The sequence below is a fragment of the Pseudophryne corroboree genome, chromosome 1, assembly GCF_028390025.1.
Source record: "Pseudophryne corroboree isolate aPseCor3 chromosome 1, aPseCor3.hap2, whole genome shotgun sequence".
NCBI lineage: Eukaryota > Metazoa > Chordata > Amphibia > Anura > Myobatrachidae > Pseudophryne > Pseudophryne corroboree.
The window spans coordinates 1,137,771,287-1,137,788,373 of record NC_086444.1 but is presented as its reverse complement, the minus strand read 5'-3'; the positions used below and the strand labels follow the sequence as shown (position 1 = coordinate 1,137,788,373).

Sequence of the window (17,087 nt, the reverse complement as noted above, 5' to 3'; positions counted from 1 at the left end):
ACGGGTAAGTTATTGTTGAGGAAAAGGGTCTGTCACTCAGACCTAGCTACGGCCTTATACATGGGAAAACCTCTGCACTCTGATTTTGGAATGATTTCCATATGTTTTAGGCTGCTAACTGCTGCGTTGGTACTGTATCAAGGGCTGAGTACAAGTACAAATATGATCTTCTTTGTCCACTTTAGTATTAAGCCATTTTGATGTGTGCATGGTTCATATTGCGTGTATTATAGACCTAATAATGAAAGTCTCCCAGTCTCGCCAATACAATTTGATGTAATAATATAGTGTCAGTACACTGTGAACACTGCGGTTATTTTTATTACCCTGGCAGGATCTGGTAGCTCTCTCTCCGCCTCAGCTGTGTATCAGCATATTGCATGAACTTGCATCATCTGCCTGTGTGTCCCAGCAGCAGTGATATTCTTCGGTAGCGAAGCAAGTCTACTTTGTAATTACTGGTTATGTCTATTGGTAGCATATTATTTATAGCCTATGCTATGCTTGTGTTTGCTAATGAAGGACTACACCCAGTAATAAGTTCCGTTACCTTTAACCCTTTTAAGTTGTAATAATGTGCGGGGGGTTAGCTGCCAACCATCCAAAATTAAATCAATTGACTATTGCTCTTGTCATTTTGAAGGGGAAAAACTTTTCTCTCTCTGACGTAACCCATATCCCTTATTTGAGAGCTTAGAACTGTGTTTTCCCAGACACAAGGCCCCACTGATTTTCCTTGTGTACACATAGATTGGAGGGAAGAGTGAGAGGGTACTCCTATATTCTCTGTAATTTAGTTTTGTGGTGAAGTCCTTTCAACATTTTTCAGTGATAATTAATAATTGCGTTTAACCTAGATGACCCAAGAAACCATTACTTCCGGTTTCACCATGCGCAATGCTGTCGTTCCTACAGCGGATGAATACACCACGCAAGTGTACAGTCCAAACGCTGTTTTGTTTTTCCCATTGGCATTACAAAATAGCAGTTGCTGTGTTCCTAAGCTGCCCTTTTGGCACTCGTGAAAAGAAATTGGCCCCAGCCACAGTAGTTTGAAACACCATAATAATATAATTTATAGACCTTATAGACTTTATGATTAACATAACAACTCTAGACCGTGGTCTTAAATTTAAAAGGCTTTTTATGAGGAGAAGAGGGTAGGATAAAGTATAAGGTCCACTTTAAATTGAACATGGTAGAGGCGGCCATTTTATGGTCTGGCTAATATACATGAGGAGGCAGCCTATGAGTTAACTTTGAACCAGTGACATCACTGACATGGGGCATAGGATCCATATTTATAGAATTACCCAACATTTTTATGTTCTTGTATGCCTTATCTATTTTTTACTTTATAAAGGATAAATATGACTGAACAATGTACATTTCCTTTATTCAGTGGAAGCCTTTTAGTTACTGCAATTGATATATGTAGAGGGAAACTTATCAAAGCTTGGAGAGAAAGAAAGTACCACCCAATCAACTCCTGTCATTTTTCAAACACAGCCCATTTAATGACAGGAGCTGATTGTCTGGTACTTTGGGGGACATGTACTAAGCAGTGATAAAAGTGGAAAAGTGAGCCAGTGGAGAAGTTGCCCTTGGCAACCAATCAGCTGCACTGTATGCTTATATAGTATGCAAATTATAAATGTTATGTCAGTGCTGATTGGTTGCCATGGGCAACTTCTCCACTGGCTCACTTCTCCAATTTTATCACTGCTTAGTACATGCCCCCTTTTGTCTCTCTCCACGTTATCTCTCTCCAAGATAATATACATCTACCCCATATTTTTTTTGCAGTTATAGACGATTCAGCCAGTAGCTCACACTCTTCTTCTAAGTCATGGTGACATAAATCTGTATGTGCCTTCTTCCCCGGACATTTCTTTGTTTCGGGCCATGACAAATCCAGAGGAAAATGTCAAATCTCCCGACTCCTGGTTCGGCTGGATCTTTATTAAGGCTGACATGCTGCAATAGATTTAGCAGGTCAGCTTAAATGATGTGTTACTGTACAATAAAGAGATTTGGCTACAGAAGATAAAGAGGAAATCGGTCATACCACATAATTAATCTCAGTAAGGGGAAAGTAGACAGCAGTGCAATGTTCAGATCTTGATTAACATCAAAGCAGCCGGGAAAACCATCCAAGTTATTCACGAGTTGCTGTTTTAAGCAGAATAAAAAGCATGCATTAACACTGTATAGAAAGTAAAGACTTGCCACTGTATGGATAATACATCTGAGAAATAGACAGTAGATCTGTCACCTATACACGGCATGAGGTAATTAATGCCTCAGGCCTCAGTGAAGTCACCAGTAATGACTGAATAGGCTGCTTTTGCATAGATATTGAAAGAGCGCACAATGGGCTGTACTAAGCATCGCATCCACGATGTAGTACGTCTCGCCACTTATCGGGTACATAACGGTGTTACTTATGCTGCTATGTACTTAAAAATTTGGTAAAATCTCAAAGGACAGCTCTTGCAATAAGAGCTTTCCTTTGTGATCAAAGGAGTTCCGGGTTTAGGACCCAGGAGCCCTTCTGCAAATACGTAGACTGACGAGTGCACCGCCGGGGATTCTGGGAGGGATCTGATTGGATCCCTCTCAGGGGGAATTGTAAAAAGACTCCCATAGGCTTCTATTCGGTAACACCACATAAAGATGTCCTTACTCGCCAGCTCAAAGCTCCAGTATGTATGGCATTCCGGAGCTTATTTTCCCTTTAGTACATCCCGCCCATTATGGCTGCTTCTATGGTGTGTAGATGATGGACCTAATGTGACATTTCGCACTGCCCAGTGAGAATATTGTGATCAACAAGCATTAAACGAATGTTCTACGTTGTTGAAGCATCAACACACAGGGAAGATTGTGGGATAAATTTTACTGTGACCATAAGCTTTAAATTTCATAACATAGTATGGAGGACTAATAGAGAATAGAGTACACTAAGGGGGGAATTCATTTGAGAGCGGGAAATTTAAAAAATCCCCGCAGCTGCTGGGTTGTCCTATTCGATTAGAGGACAGAAGATGAGATGCGGTGATTTCTAGAGAAATCACCATGTATTTTTTTATGCACCTCCAGAGCAATTCAGATTTCTCGAACGTCCTAAGTGGATGCTGGGGACTCCGTAAGGACCATGGGGAATAGCGGCTCCGCAGGAGACTGGGCACAAAAGTAAAGCTTTAGAACTACCTGGTGTGCACTGGCTCCTCCCCCTATGACCCTCCTCCAAGCCTCAGTTAGATTTTTGTGCCCGAACGAGAAGGGTGCACACTAGGTGGCTCTCCTGAGCTGCTTAGTGAAAAGTTTAGTTTTAGGTTTTTTATGTTCAGTGAGACCTGCTGGCAACAGGCTCACTGCATCGAGGGACTAAGGGGAGAAGAAGCGAACTCACCTGCGTGCAGAGTGGATTGGGCTTCTTAGGCTACTGGACATTAGCTCCAGAGGGACCGATCACAGGCCCAGCCATGGATAGGTCCCAGAGCCGCGCCGCCGGCCCCCTTACAGAGCCAGAAGACAGAAGAGGTCCGGAAAATCGGCGGCAGAAGACGTCCTGTCTTCAACAAGGTAGCGCACAGCACTGCAGCTGTGCGCCATTGCTCTCAGCACACTTCACACTCCGGTCACTGAGGGTGCAGGGCGCTGGGGGGGGGGCGCCCTGAGACGCAATAAAAACACCTTGGATGGCAAAAAATGCATCACATATAGCTCCTGGGCTATATGGATGAATTTAACCCCTGCCAAAATACACAAAAAAACGGGAGATAGGCTCCGCCCCCTTCTCGGCGGCCTTATCTCCTCAGCACACTGGCGCCATTTTCCCTCACAGCTCCGTTGGAGGGAAGCTTCCTGGCTTTCCCCTGCAGTCACTACACTACAGAAAGGGTTAAAAAAGAGAGGGGGGCACTAATTACGCGCAGTATTAAAAATTACAGCAGCTATAAGGGGAAAAACACTTATATAAGGTTATCCCTGTATATATATAGCGCTCTGGTGTGTGCTGGCAAACTCTCCCTCTGTCTCCCCAAAGGGCTAGTGGGGTCCTGTCCTCTATCAGAGCATTCCCTGTGTGTGTGCTGTGTGTCGGTACGTTTGTGTCGACATGTATGAGGAGAAAAAGGATGTGGAGACGGAGCAGATTGCCTATAATAGTGATGTCACCCCCTAGGGGGTCGACACCTGAGTGGATGAACTGTTGGAAGGAATTACGTAACAGTGTCAGCTCTGTATAAAAGACAGTGGTTGACATGAGACAGCCGGCTACTCAGCTTGTGCCTGTCCAGACGTCTCATAGGCCGTCAGGGGCTCTAAAGCGCCCGTTACCTCAGATGGCAGATATAGACGCCGACACGGATACTGACTCCAGTGTCGACGGTGAAGAGACAAATGGGACTTCCAGTAGGGCCACACGTTACATGATTGAGGCAATGAAAAATGTTTTACACATTTCTGATAATACGAGTACCACCAAAAAGGGGTATTATGTTCGGTGAGGAAAAACTACCTGTAGTTTTCCTGAATCTGAGAAATTAAATGAGGTGTGTGATGATGCGTGGGTTTCCCCCGATAACAACTGATAATTTCTAAAATGTTATTGGCATTATATCCTTTCCCGCCAGAGGTTAGGGTGCGTTGGGAAACACCCCCTAGGGTGGATAAAGCGCTCACACGCTTGTAAGAACAAGGGCTCTACCCTCTCCTGAGATGGCCGCCCTTAAGGATCCTGCTGATGGAAAGCAGGAGGGTATCCTAAAATGTATTTACACACATACTGGTGTTATACTGCGACCAGCAATCGCCTCAGCCTGGATGTGCAGTGCTGGGTTGGCATGGTCGGATTCCCTGACTGAAAATATTGATACCCTAGATAGGGACAGTATATTATTGCCTATAGAGCATTTAAAAGATGCATTTCTATATATGCGTGATGCACAGCGGAATATTTGCCGACTGGCATCAAGTCTAAGTGCGTTGTCCATTTCTGCCAGTAGAGGGTTATGGACACGACAGTGGTCAGGTGAGGCGGATTCCAAAACGGCATTTGGAAGTATTGCCTTATTAAGGGGAGGAGTTATTTGGGGTCGGTCTTTTCATACCTGGTGGCCACGGCAACAGCTGGGAAATCCACGTTTGTACCCCAGGTCGCCTCTCAACATAAGAAGACGCCGTATTATCAGGCGCAGTCTTTTCGTAGGCAAGCGGGCAAAAGGTTCCTCATTTCTGCCTCGTGACAGAGGGAGAGGAAATAGGCTGCAGAAATCAGCCAGTTCCCAGGAACAGAAACCCTCTCCCGCCTCTGCCAAGCCCTCAGTATGACGCTGGGGCTTTACAAGCAGAATCAGGCACGGTGGGGGCCCGTCTCAATGAATTTCAGCGCGCAGTGGGCTCACTCGCAAGTAGACCCCTGGATCCTTCAGGTGATATCTCAGGGGTACAAATTGGAATTCGAGACGTCTCCCCCTCGCCGTTTCCTAAAGTCGGCTTTAACGATGTCTCCTTCTGACAGGGAGGCAGTTTTGGAAGCCATTCACAAGCTGTATTCCCAGCAGGTGATAATCAAGATACCCCTCCTGCAACAGGGAACGGGGTATTATTCCACACTGTTGTGGTACCGAAGCCGGACGGCTCGGTGAGACCGATTCTAAATCTAAAATCTTGAACACTTACATACGGAGGTTCAAATTCAAGATTGAGTCACTCAGAGCAGTGATTGCGAACCTGGAAGAAGGGGACTACATGATGTCTCGGGACATCAAGGATGCTTACCTTCATGTTAAAATTTACCCTTCTCACCAAGGGTACCTCAGGTTTATGGTACAGAACTGTCACTATCAGTTTCAGACGCTGCCGTAGGGATGGTCCACGGCACCCCGGGTCTTTACCAAGGTAATGGCCGAAATGATGATACTCCTTCGAAGGAAGGGAATTTTAGTTATCCCTTACTTGGGCGATTCCCTGATAAGGGTAAGATCCAGGGAACAGTTGGAGGTCGGTGTAGCACTATCTCAGGTAGTGTTGCGGCAGCACGATTGGATTCTCAATATTCCAAAATCGCAGCTGATTCCGACGACTCGTCTTCTGTTCTTAGGAATGATCCTGGACACAGTCCAGAAAAAGGTGTTTCTCCCGGAGGAGAAAGTCAGGGAGTTATCCGAGCTAGTCGGGAACCTCCTATAACCGAGCCAAGTCTCAGTACATCAATGAAATGGTTCTGGGAAAAATGGTGGCTTCCTACGAAGCAATCCCATTCGGCAGATTCCACGCAAGAACTTTCCAGTGGGACCTGCTGGACAAATGGTCCGGGTCGCATCTTCAGATGCATCAGCGGATAACCCTGTCACCAAGCACAAGGGTGTCTCTCCTGTGGTGGTTGCAGAGTGCTCATCTTCTAGAGGGCCGCACATTCAGGACTGGGTCCTGGTGACCACGGATGTCAGCCTGCGAGGCTGGGGAGCAGTCACACAGGGAAGGAATTTCCAGAGCTTATGGTCAAGCCTGGAGACATCACTTCACATAAATATCCTGAAGCTAAGGGCCATTTACAATGCTCTAAGCTCAGCAAGACCTCTGCTTCAAGGTCACTCGGAGTTGATCCATTCGGACAACATCACGGCAGTCACCCACGTAAACAGACAGGGTGACACAAGAAGCAGGAGGGCAATGGCAGAAGCTGCAACGATTCTTCGCTGGGCGGAAAATCATGTGATAGCACTGTCAGCAGTATTCATTCCGGGAGTGGACAACTGGGAAGCAGACTTCCTCAGCAGACACGACCTCCACCCGGGAGAGTGGGGACTTCACCCAGAAGTCTTCCACATGTTTATAAAACTCGACAAGTATTGCGCCAGGTCAAGGGACCCTCAGGCAATAGCTGTAGACGCTCTGGTAACACAGTGGGTGTACCAGTCAGTGTATGTGTTCCCTCCTCTGCCTCTCATACCCAAGGTACTGAGAATTATAAGATGGAGAGGAGTAAGCACTATATTCGTGGCTCCGGATTGGCCAAGAAGGACTTGGTAACCGGAACTTCAAGAGAGGAGGAGGATCCGGGGCCTCTACCTCTAAGAAGGGACCTGCTCCAGCAAGGACCCTGTCTGTTCCAAGACTTACCGCGGCTGCGTTTGACGGCATGGCGGTTGAACGCCGGATCCTGAAGGAGAAAGGCATTCCGAATGAAGTCATTCCTATCCTGATCAAAGCCAGGAAAGATATAACCGCAAAACATTATCACCGCATTTGGCGAAAATATGTTGCGTGGTGCGAGGCCAGTAAGGCCCCGACGGAGGAATTTTCAACTAGGTCGATTCCTACATTTCCTGCAAACAGGAGTGTCTATGGGCCTGAAATGGGGGTCCATTAAGGTTCAAGTTTTGGCCCTGTCAATTTTCTTCCAAAAAGAACTAGCTTCAGTCCCTGAAGTTCAGACGTTTGTGAAAGGAGTACTGTATATACAGCCTCCTTTTGTGCCTCCAGTGGCACATTGGGATCTAAATGTAGTTTTTGGGTTCCAAAAGTCACATTGGTTTGAACCACTTAAATATGTGGAGTTAAAATATCTCACATGGAAAGTGGTCATGCTGTTGGCCCTGGCCTGGGCCAGGTGCGTGTCAGAATTGGCGGCTTTATCCTGTAAAAGCCCTCATCTGATTTTCCATTCGGACAGGGCGGAATTGAGGACTTGTCCTCAGTTTCTCCCTAAGGTGGTTTTCAGCGTTTAACCTGAATCAACCTATTGTGGTGCCTGCGGCTACTAGGGACTTGGAGGACTCCAAGTTGCTAGACGTTGTCAGAGCCCTGGACATCTAGGTTTCCAGGACGGCTGGAGTCAGAAAATCTGACTCGTTGTTTATTCTGTATGCACCCAACAAGCTGGGTGCTCCTGCTTCTAAGCAGACTATTGCTCGTTGGATTTGTAGTACAATTCAGCTTGCACATTCTGTGGCAGGCCTTCCACAGCCAAAATCTGTAAAAGCCCATTCCACAAGGAAGGTGGGCTCATCTTGGGCGGCTGCCCGAGGGGTCTCGGCTTTACAACTTTGCCGAGCAGCTACTTGGTCAGGAGCAAATACGTTTGTAAAATTCTACAAATTTGATACCCTGGCTGAGGAGGACCTGGAGTTCTCTCATTTGGTGCTGCAGAGTCATCCGCACTCTCCCGCCCGTTTGGGAGCTTTGGTATAATCCCCATGGTCTTTACGGAGTCCCCAGCATCCACTTAGGACGTTAGAGAAAATAAGAATTTACTTACCGATAATTCTATTTCTCGTAGTCCGTAGTGGATGCTGGGCGCCCATCCCAAGTGCGGATTGTCTGCAATACTGGTACATAGTTATTGTTACCAAAAAATCGGGTTATTGCTGTAGTGAACCATCTTTTCTAGAGGCTCCTCTGTTATCATGCTGTTAACTGGGTTTAGATCACAAGTTATACGGTGTGATTGGTGTGGCTGGTATGAGTCTTACCCGGGATTCAAAATCCTTCCTTATTGTGTACGCTCGTCCGGGCACAGTATCCTAACTGAGGCTTGGAGGAGGGTCATAGGGGGAGGAGCCAGTGCACACCAGGTAGTTCTAAAGCTTTACTTTTGTGCCCAGTCTCCTGCGGAGCCGCTATTCCCCATGGTCCTTACGGAGTCCCCAGCATCCACTACGGACTACGAGAAATAGAATTATCGGTAAGTAAATTCTTATTTTTTTTCCTAAAATCTATATTTTTAGGAAAAATCAGCGTGAGTTGCTCTGCACCCATCCCCTTCCCCCCCCCCCTCCCCCCTCGTCTTCAAGCAGTCCCCTCTCCTCCCAGCATCCCCCTCCCCAATACAAAGATGGAGGGGAGATTACTGGGAGCCGCGGAGACCATCAGACTGATGAGTATAATTTATTTTTTTCATTTTCAAAGCTGGAAAACCTGTGTGCATTTTTTTTTTCTTAAATTGAATACCGCAGGTATCAGGAGGACGCATACCAATGATAAATCAAAATTGGGCGCAAGGTCAAAACCTCGCCCCCAGTTGAATTCCCCTATAACACTACCATATAGAGACTACAGAGTCCCGATTTGATAGCGCACAACCTACTGCCACTCCAGTGTAGCATCCATGCAACACACGGCCTGTAGCTGTTGCTATACTCCCAACAGATGTTGCAGTGCTTTACGGGGGGGGTCTATTTATAGAAAGAGTGTAGAGCCTTGTTGCACAGTAAAACCAGAGTTTTATATTGCCTCCCTCTACAACAACAGGCTTTCCTCCAGGATTAACATCCTATTAAACAAATAAGCCTATTTAGCAAGTATCAGTGTTGCTTGTACTGCTGTAATGCTACTAACCTTAGAATAAAATAAATATATACTGTGTGTGTATGTATGTGTGTGTGTGTGTGTGTGTGTGTGTGTGTGTGTGTGTGTATATGAACAGAAAGTTCAGCACTCACCATAACAAGCTCACTTATCCTCACAACATCAATAAATAAATGATGGGGGTTTGGCCAGTGCACGGAAGCCTGCAAACCGATTGCCAAGGTACCCCACCTTCATGCAGGTCCTACACTATCACACAGTCTGAAAAATTAAAACCTGGCAACTGTATCACACCATACTTGCCTACCTGACCCTCTCCATGAGGGAGAAAATGCTCTGTTCCTGGACTGTCCTGGTAATGTATGATTGCCATCACCTGTGGTGAGCTAGTTAATTGATAAGAAAGGTGTTTCACCACAGGTGATGGCAATCATACATTACCAGGAAAGTCCAGGAACAGAGCATTTTCTCGCTCATGGAGAGGGTCAGTTAGGCAAGTATGCTGCAAATATGCCTACTTGGTTTAATGTGCACATGCCACATACCTTATGGCTTTTAAAGGCACACTAGTCACCTGACACTGGCTGATAAATTACTAAGGAACAGCTGACACAGGTTTAGAACAATTGAGTTTACATAGGGGTGCATGAAAAAGCTTGTGGCCACAGTTAATAAGAGTTAACGAAAGATTAACCCTGCAATATACAAACAAATATAAAACCACAGCACTCGCCACCCCAGAAGCGGGGTGCAATGTCTGCACTCACCACTCATAGGGTGGGGTGCATGTAGCCCATGGCCACCTACTTAAATATATACAAATAGAAAATTCAGCACTCACCATAGCAAGCTCACTTATCCTTGCTATGGTGAGTGCTGAATTTTCTGTTGATGTACAGTACTGTACGTTTTCGTGGGCTGAAAGACATTACAGGCCAAACTAGCTAGATCTAGAGTTTTCACCAATGGGTTAATCGTCTGCGATTGATGGTGAAACCAGTAATGGCTCAGGTCTGCATATGTACCAACTGAGACTTCAGCTGGGAATGCACTATACAGAAAAGTGATGGACTTCTACTATTTGATCTCCCTCATCGATGGTAAAGACATCGGGAAACGGCAGCCGATATTGGTTACCATGGGACTGGTTCAGAGGTGATTGCAGTGGATGAAAGCAGACAATGTTTTCGGTCTGTGCGTATGACCAGTGGCACTGCACATGCGTCCTAGTGGTTACCGCTCTGATTGGGGCTTCATTCAGGATACCAATTCCGCAGTCCCAAAAGCTGACGTTATACCGCAGCAGGAATCCCGACACCCACCCGAAATTCTCACTCAGTTGGTTGGTCCATGCCACCAAACAAGTGGGAATAGAACCACCTGTGATAGGCGAAGCTAGCCAATGGGCTTGAAGCGTGTTGAGCGCAGTGAGCCTGTGAGGGGACTCGCGGCCAGGATTCCAGAAGACGGGATGCCAATGTCGCGATCTTGACAGCCGCCATGCTGTGTGTCGGTATATTATACCGGATCCTTCATACCAGTACAATGTAGTGCTATAGTACAATAGTTTATGTTAATAAAACTGCTGACCATGATAACATAATGGTTTACAGAGCACTTGTATGAGCGAGCCCAGAGACACCCAACAAACCATTCCAGTAATCCTTCTGTTTCTCTTCTCCCTATTACAATCACCATACGCTGGTACGCAGTGACCTCATTTGTCTCTGTGTATATGGTAAGGGCCACGTTTATCTTAGCGAACAGAAATGTCTGGTTTTCTTTTGTTTTTGTTGTTAATGCTATTTAATGATGCAAGTTACTGATGTGTTAATACTTTGGATGATCTTCATGTGAAACGTGGGTGCAGCCATATTCTGCATGACACCTGGATAACATTATGACAGCGGCATCATATGGAAAACAGACTTTACTAGCAGCCCTGATTTGTAATCGCTGTGTTGCTAGAAGGTACAGCAGATGAGATAGGATTATGTGTTAGATATTCCGCAGGAAAGGTGCCAAGCTTCATTACAGAGCATTCATTTAATATCTAGACACAATGCTGATTGCAGAGACTGCAGCTAATTAGACATGAGATATACTCTAGATCAGGCATGTCCAAACTGCGGCCCTCCAGCTGTTGAGAAACTACACATCCCAGCATGCCCTGACACAGCTTTAGCATTATCTGACAGCAAAACTGTGTCAGGGCATGCTGGGATATGTAGTTTCACAACAGCTGGAGGGCCGCAGTTTGGACATGCCTGCTCTAGATTATATGCAGGGGTGTAGCTGCTGTAATATGGGGTGAGGTGAGCGGCGTGCCCTAGGCTGCATCATGAGGGGAAATTACAGGGATGGCAGAGCATGCCAGTTTGGCATGAAAGACTCTACATCTGCTGTCTGTCACCTTCCTCTCATGGTGACACTTGCGGTTGATCCTGCTTACACTGCTCACTTCTGAACAGCTAACAATGGCTGCTGTACTGCACGGAACGTTGCCTGGCTGATTAAGGTTACTGTGTGGCAAGAAATGGCAGTATCAGCCGGGGAGGGAACAAGGTACCAACATGCATATCCGTTTTGGTTTCTTCTGATAGTATTACTATCAGATGTTTTGCTGTATGGGAACAGTATTTCTCTAAATGATACATACAGCATCGTGTGTGGATATGGAGTGAAACAGTCAACCAATACTGATCTCTTATTGTTTTTTGTTTTTTTTGTGTGTGATTTTTACATCATGTTGCAGGATGTAAGAAGCAGCTCAGTGATTATCCTTTTCCAGTCTGTTTGTTTCTTCAGACTTGTAATGATGCATACAGTAACTCTAGAATTTCTACCATTTTATGTGGCTACTATGACAACCACTGTCGCATTGCACCTAGTATAGTGAGCCGAGAGGCTTTTCAGGGCACCTCTGTATACACTGTGACATCCTTCCATTTCTCCCCTTCGGTCATCACGCTGAGAGTCTGAAGGACCTGTATCTGTGTGGTAGGCTAACTAGGACTGGCAGCCATAATTCATCACCATCCTTAGTTTGTAATACCCCTTTCACATCGCACAAATAACCCGATATCGACCCTGCATATTGCCGGGTCCACACGGGTCAGTGTGCGGTGTGAAAGGGGCCTTGGAGAATTCTCGTGTCGCCTGACCCAGTAATTCAACCCGGGTATAATAAGAAGGGTCAGGCGCAGTGTGAATGGGTTGCCGGGTCGATGCGACCCGGTACCCATTCACAGTATAGGGAGAGGCGGCGCGGAGATGAGCTCACATCCCAGTGCCGCCTCCGCTGCCGGCTCCGTCCCCCCCCCCCCCCCTTTCCCCGCCGCTAAGGCAATTTGCTGAGTCGGGAACCCAGTAGATAGTCTACAATGCCAAATCCCACCTGGGAATGACCCGTTTCCATTTCCCGGGTGGGATACGGCATTGGAGATGTGAAAGGGGTATAAGTGATGTAAAATAAATAGTAAGTTATGTAAGACTGCCTATTGTGCTGTCTCTGAACTCCGTGGCACTTTTTGTGGTACTTATATCTGAAAAGTGAATTTTGGTCCTATATTTTGCGCCTGAGACAATTACAGGAATGTAATACTGGTGTTTTGCAGCCAGACTGCTCCAATAAATGTCCTTCTCCTTTCACATACAACTGGAAAGCTCACATATGCTCTTTTAGTGGTATAGAATGAATTGTTCTTTGCTCAGTGCTGGTACTAGCATCCAAGTCCTATGGCGGAATGGAAATAACTTTCTCTGACGTCCTAAGTGGATGCTGGGGACTCCGTCAGGACCATGGGGTTTAGCGGCTCCGCAGGAGACAGGGCACAAAAGTAAAAGCTTTAGGATCAGGTGGTGTGCACTGGCTCCTCCCCCTATGACCCTCCTCCAAGCCTCAGTTAGATTTTTGTGCCCGGCCGAGAAGGGTGCAATCTAGGTGGCTCTCCTAAAGAGCTGCTTAGAGTAAAAGTTTGTTAGGTTTTTTATTTTCAGTGAGTCCTGCTGGCAACAGGCTCACTGCTACGAGGGACTTAGGGGAGAGAAGTGAACTCACCTGCGTGCAGGATGGATTGGCTTCTTAGGCTACTGGACACCATTAGCTCCAGAGGGAGTCGGAACACAGGTCTCACCCTGGGGTTCGTCCCGGAGCCGCGCCGCCGACCCCCCTTGCAGATGCCGAAAAGTGAAGGTCCAGAAACGGCGGCAGAAGACTCTTCAGTCTTCATAAGGGAGCGCACAGCACTGCAGCTGTGCGCCATTGTTGTCAGCACACTTCATAGCAGCGGTCACTGAGGGTGCAGGGCGCTGGGGGGGGGCGCCCTGGGCAGCAATGATAGTACCTTATTCTGGCTAAAATACATCACATATAGCCCCTGGGGGCTATATGGATGTATTTAACCCCTGCCAGGTCTCAGAAAAACGGGAGAAGAAGCCCGCCGAAAAGGGGGCGGGGCCTATTCTCCTCAGCACACAGCGCCATTTTCCCTCACAGAAATGCTGGTGGGAAGGCTCCCAGGCTCTCCCCTGCACTGCACTACAGAAACAGGGTTAAAACAGAGAGGGGGGGCACTTATTTGGCGATATGTATATATATATTAAAATGCTATAAGGGAAAAACACTTATATAAAGGTTGTCCCTGTATAATTATAGCGTTTTTGGTGTGTGCTGGCAAACTCTCCCTCTGTCTCCCCAAAGGGCTAGTGGGGTCCTGTCAGAGCATTCCCTGTGTGTGTGCTGTGTGTCGGTACGTGTGTGTCGACATGTATGAGGACGATGTTGGTGAGGAGGCGGAGCAATTGCCTGAAATGGTGATGTCACTCTCTAGGGAGTCGACACCGGAATGGATGGCTTATTTAAGGAATTACGTGATAATGTCAACACGCTGCAAGGTCGGTTGACGACATGAGACGGCCGGCAAACAAATTAGTACCTGTCCAGGCGTCTCAAACACCGTCAGGGGCTGTAAAACGCTCATTTACCTCAGTCGGTCGACACAGACACAGACACGGACACTGACTCCAGTGTCGACGGTGAAGAAACAAACGTATTTTCCTTTAGGGCCACACGTTACATGTTAAGGGCAATGAAGGAGGTGTTACATATTTCTGATACTACAAGTACCACAAGAAGGGTATTATGTGGGGTGTGAAAAAACTACCTGTAGTTTTTCCTGAATCAGATAAATTAAATGAAGTGTGTGATGATGCGTGGGTTTCCCCCGATAGAAAATTATTGGCGGTATACCCTTTCCCGCCAGAAGTTAGGGCGCGTTGGGAAACACCCTTTAGGGTTGATAAGGCGCTCACACACTTATCAAAACAAGTGGCGGTACCGTCCCTAGATAGGGCCGCCCTCAAGGAGCCAGCTGAGAGGCTGGAAAATATCCTAAAAAGGTATATACACACATACTGGTGTTATACTGCGACCAGCGATCGCCTCAGCCTGGATGTGCAGCGCTGGGGTGGCTTGGTCGGATTCCCTGACTGAAAATATTGATACCCTTGACAGGGACAGTATTTTATTGACTATAGAGCATTTAAAGGATGCATTTCTATATATGCGAGATGCACAGAGGGATATTTGCACTCTGGCATCAAGAGTAAGTGCGATGTCCATATCTGCCAGAAGATGTTTATGGACACGACAGTGGTCAGGTGATGCAGATGCCAAACGGCACATGGAAGTATTGCCGTATAAAAGGGAGGAGTTATTTGGGGTCGGTCCATCGGACCTGGTGGCCTCGGCAACAGCTGGAAAATCCACCTTTTTTACCCCAAATCACATCTCAGCAGAAAAAGACACCGTCTTTTCAGCCTCAGTCCTTTCGTCCCCATAAGGGCAAGCGGGCAAAAGGCCAGTCATATCTGCCCAGGGATAGAGGAAAGGGAAGAAGACTGCAGCAGGCAGCCCATTCCCAGGAACAGAAGCCCTCCACAGCTTCTGCCAAGTCCTCAGCATGACGCTGGGGCCGTACAAGCGGACTCAAGTGCGGTGGGGGGTCGTCTCAAGAGTTTCAGCGCGTAGTGGGCTCACTCGCAAGTGGACCCCTGGATCCTACAAGTAGTATCCCAGGGGTACAGACTGGAGATTCGAGACGTCTCCCCCTCGCAGGCTCCTGATGTCTGCTTTACCAACGTCTTCCTCCGACAGGGAGGCAGTATTGGAAACAATTCACAAGCTGTATTCCCAGCAGGTGATAATCAAAGTACCCCTCCTACAACAAGGAAAGGGGTATTATTCCACACTATATTGTGGTACTGAAGCCAGACGGCTCGGTGAGACCTATTCTAAATGGGAAATCTTTGAACACTTACATACAAAGGTTCAAATCAAGATGGAGTCACTCAGAGCAGTGATAGCGAACCAGGAAGAAGGGGACTATATGGTGTCCCTGGACATCAAGGATGCTTACCTCCATGTCCTAAATTGCCCTTCTCACCAAGGGTACCTCAGGTTCGTGGTACGGAACTGTCACTATCAGTTTCAGACGCTGCCGTTTGGATTGTCCACGGCACCCCGGGTCTTTACCAAAGTAATGGCCGAAATGATGATTCTTCTTCAAAGAAAAGGCGTCTTAATTATCCCTTACTTGGACGATCTCCTGATAAGGGCAAGGTCCAGAGAACAGTTGGAAGTCGGAGTAGCACTATCTCAAGTAGTTCTACGACAGCACGGGTGGATTCTAAATATCCAAAATCGCAGCCGTTTCCGACGACACGTCTGCTGTTCCTAGGGATGGTTCTGGACACAGTCCAGAAAAAGGTGTTTCTCCTGGAGGAGAAAGCCAGGGAGTTATCCGAGCTAGTCAGGAACCTCCTAAAACCAGGAAAAGTGTCAGTGCATCATTGCACAAGAGTCCTGGGAAAAATGGTGGCTTATTACGAAGCGATTCCATTCGGCAGATTCCACGCAAGAACTTTTCAGTGGGATCTGCTGGACAAATGGTCCGGATCGCATTTTCAGATGCATCAGCGGATAACCCTATCTCCAAGGACAAGGGTGTCTCTCCTGTGGTGGTTACAGAGTGCTCATCTTCTAGAGGGCCGCAGATTCGGCATTCAGGATTGGATGCTGGTGACCACGGAGGCCAGCCTGAGAGGCTGGGGAGCAGTCACACAGGGAAAAAATTTCCAGGGAGTGTGATCAAGTCTGGAGATTTTTCTCCACATAAATATACTGGAGCTAAGGGCAATTTACAATGCTCTAAGCTTAGCAAGACCTCTGCTTCAAGGTCAGCCGGTATTGATCCAGTGGGACAACATCACGGCAGTCGCCCACGTAAACAGACAGGGCGGCACAAGAAGCAGGAGGGCAATGGCAGAAACTGCAAGGATTTTTCATCGGGAAGTCTTCCACATGATTGTGAACCGTTGGAAAAGACCAAAGGTGGACATGATGGCGTCCCGCCTGAACAAAAAACTGGACAAGTATTGCGCCAGGTCAAAAGACCCTCAGGCAATAGCTGTGGACGTTCTGGTAACACCGTGGGTGTACCAGTCGGTGTATGTCTTCCCTCCTCTGCTTCTCATACCCAAGGTATTGAGAATTATAAGACGTAGAGGAGTAAGAACTATACTCGTGGCTCCGGATTGGCCAAGAAGGACTTGGTACCCGGAACTTCAAGAGATGCTCACAGAGGACTCATGGCCTCTGCCGCTAAGAAGGGACTTGCTTCAGCAAGTACCATGTCTGTTCCAAGACTTACCGCGGCTGCGTTTGACGGCATGGCGGTTGAACGCCGGATCCTAAGGGAAAAAGGCAT

General features: G+C 47.1%; 1 protein-coding gene across 5 annotated transcripts in view; it reads left to right on the top strand.

Moving 5' to 3' along the window:
* The window catches only part of AFAP1 (actin filament associated protein 1), a 230,302-nt gene that overhangs the window by 63,770 nt on the left and 149,445 nt on the right, over positions 1–17,087 (top strand). The window lies entirely within an intron of this gene.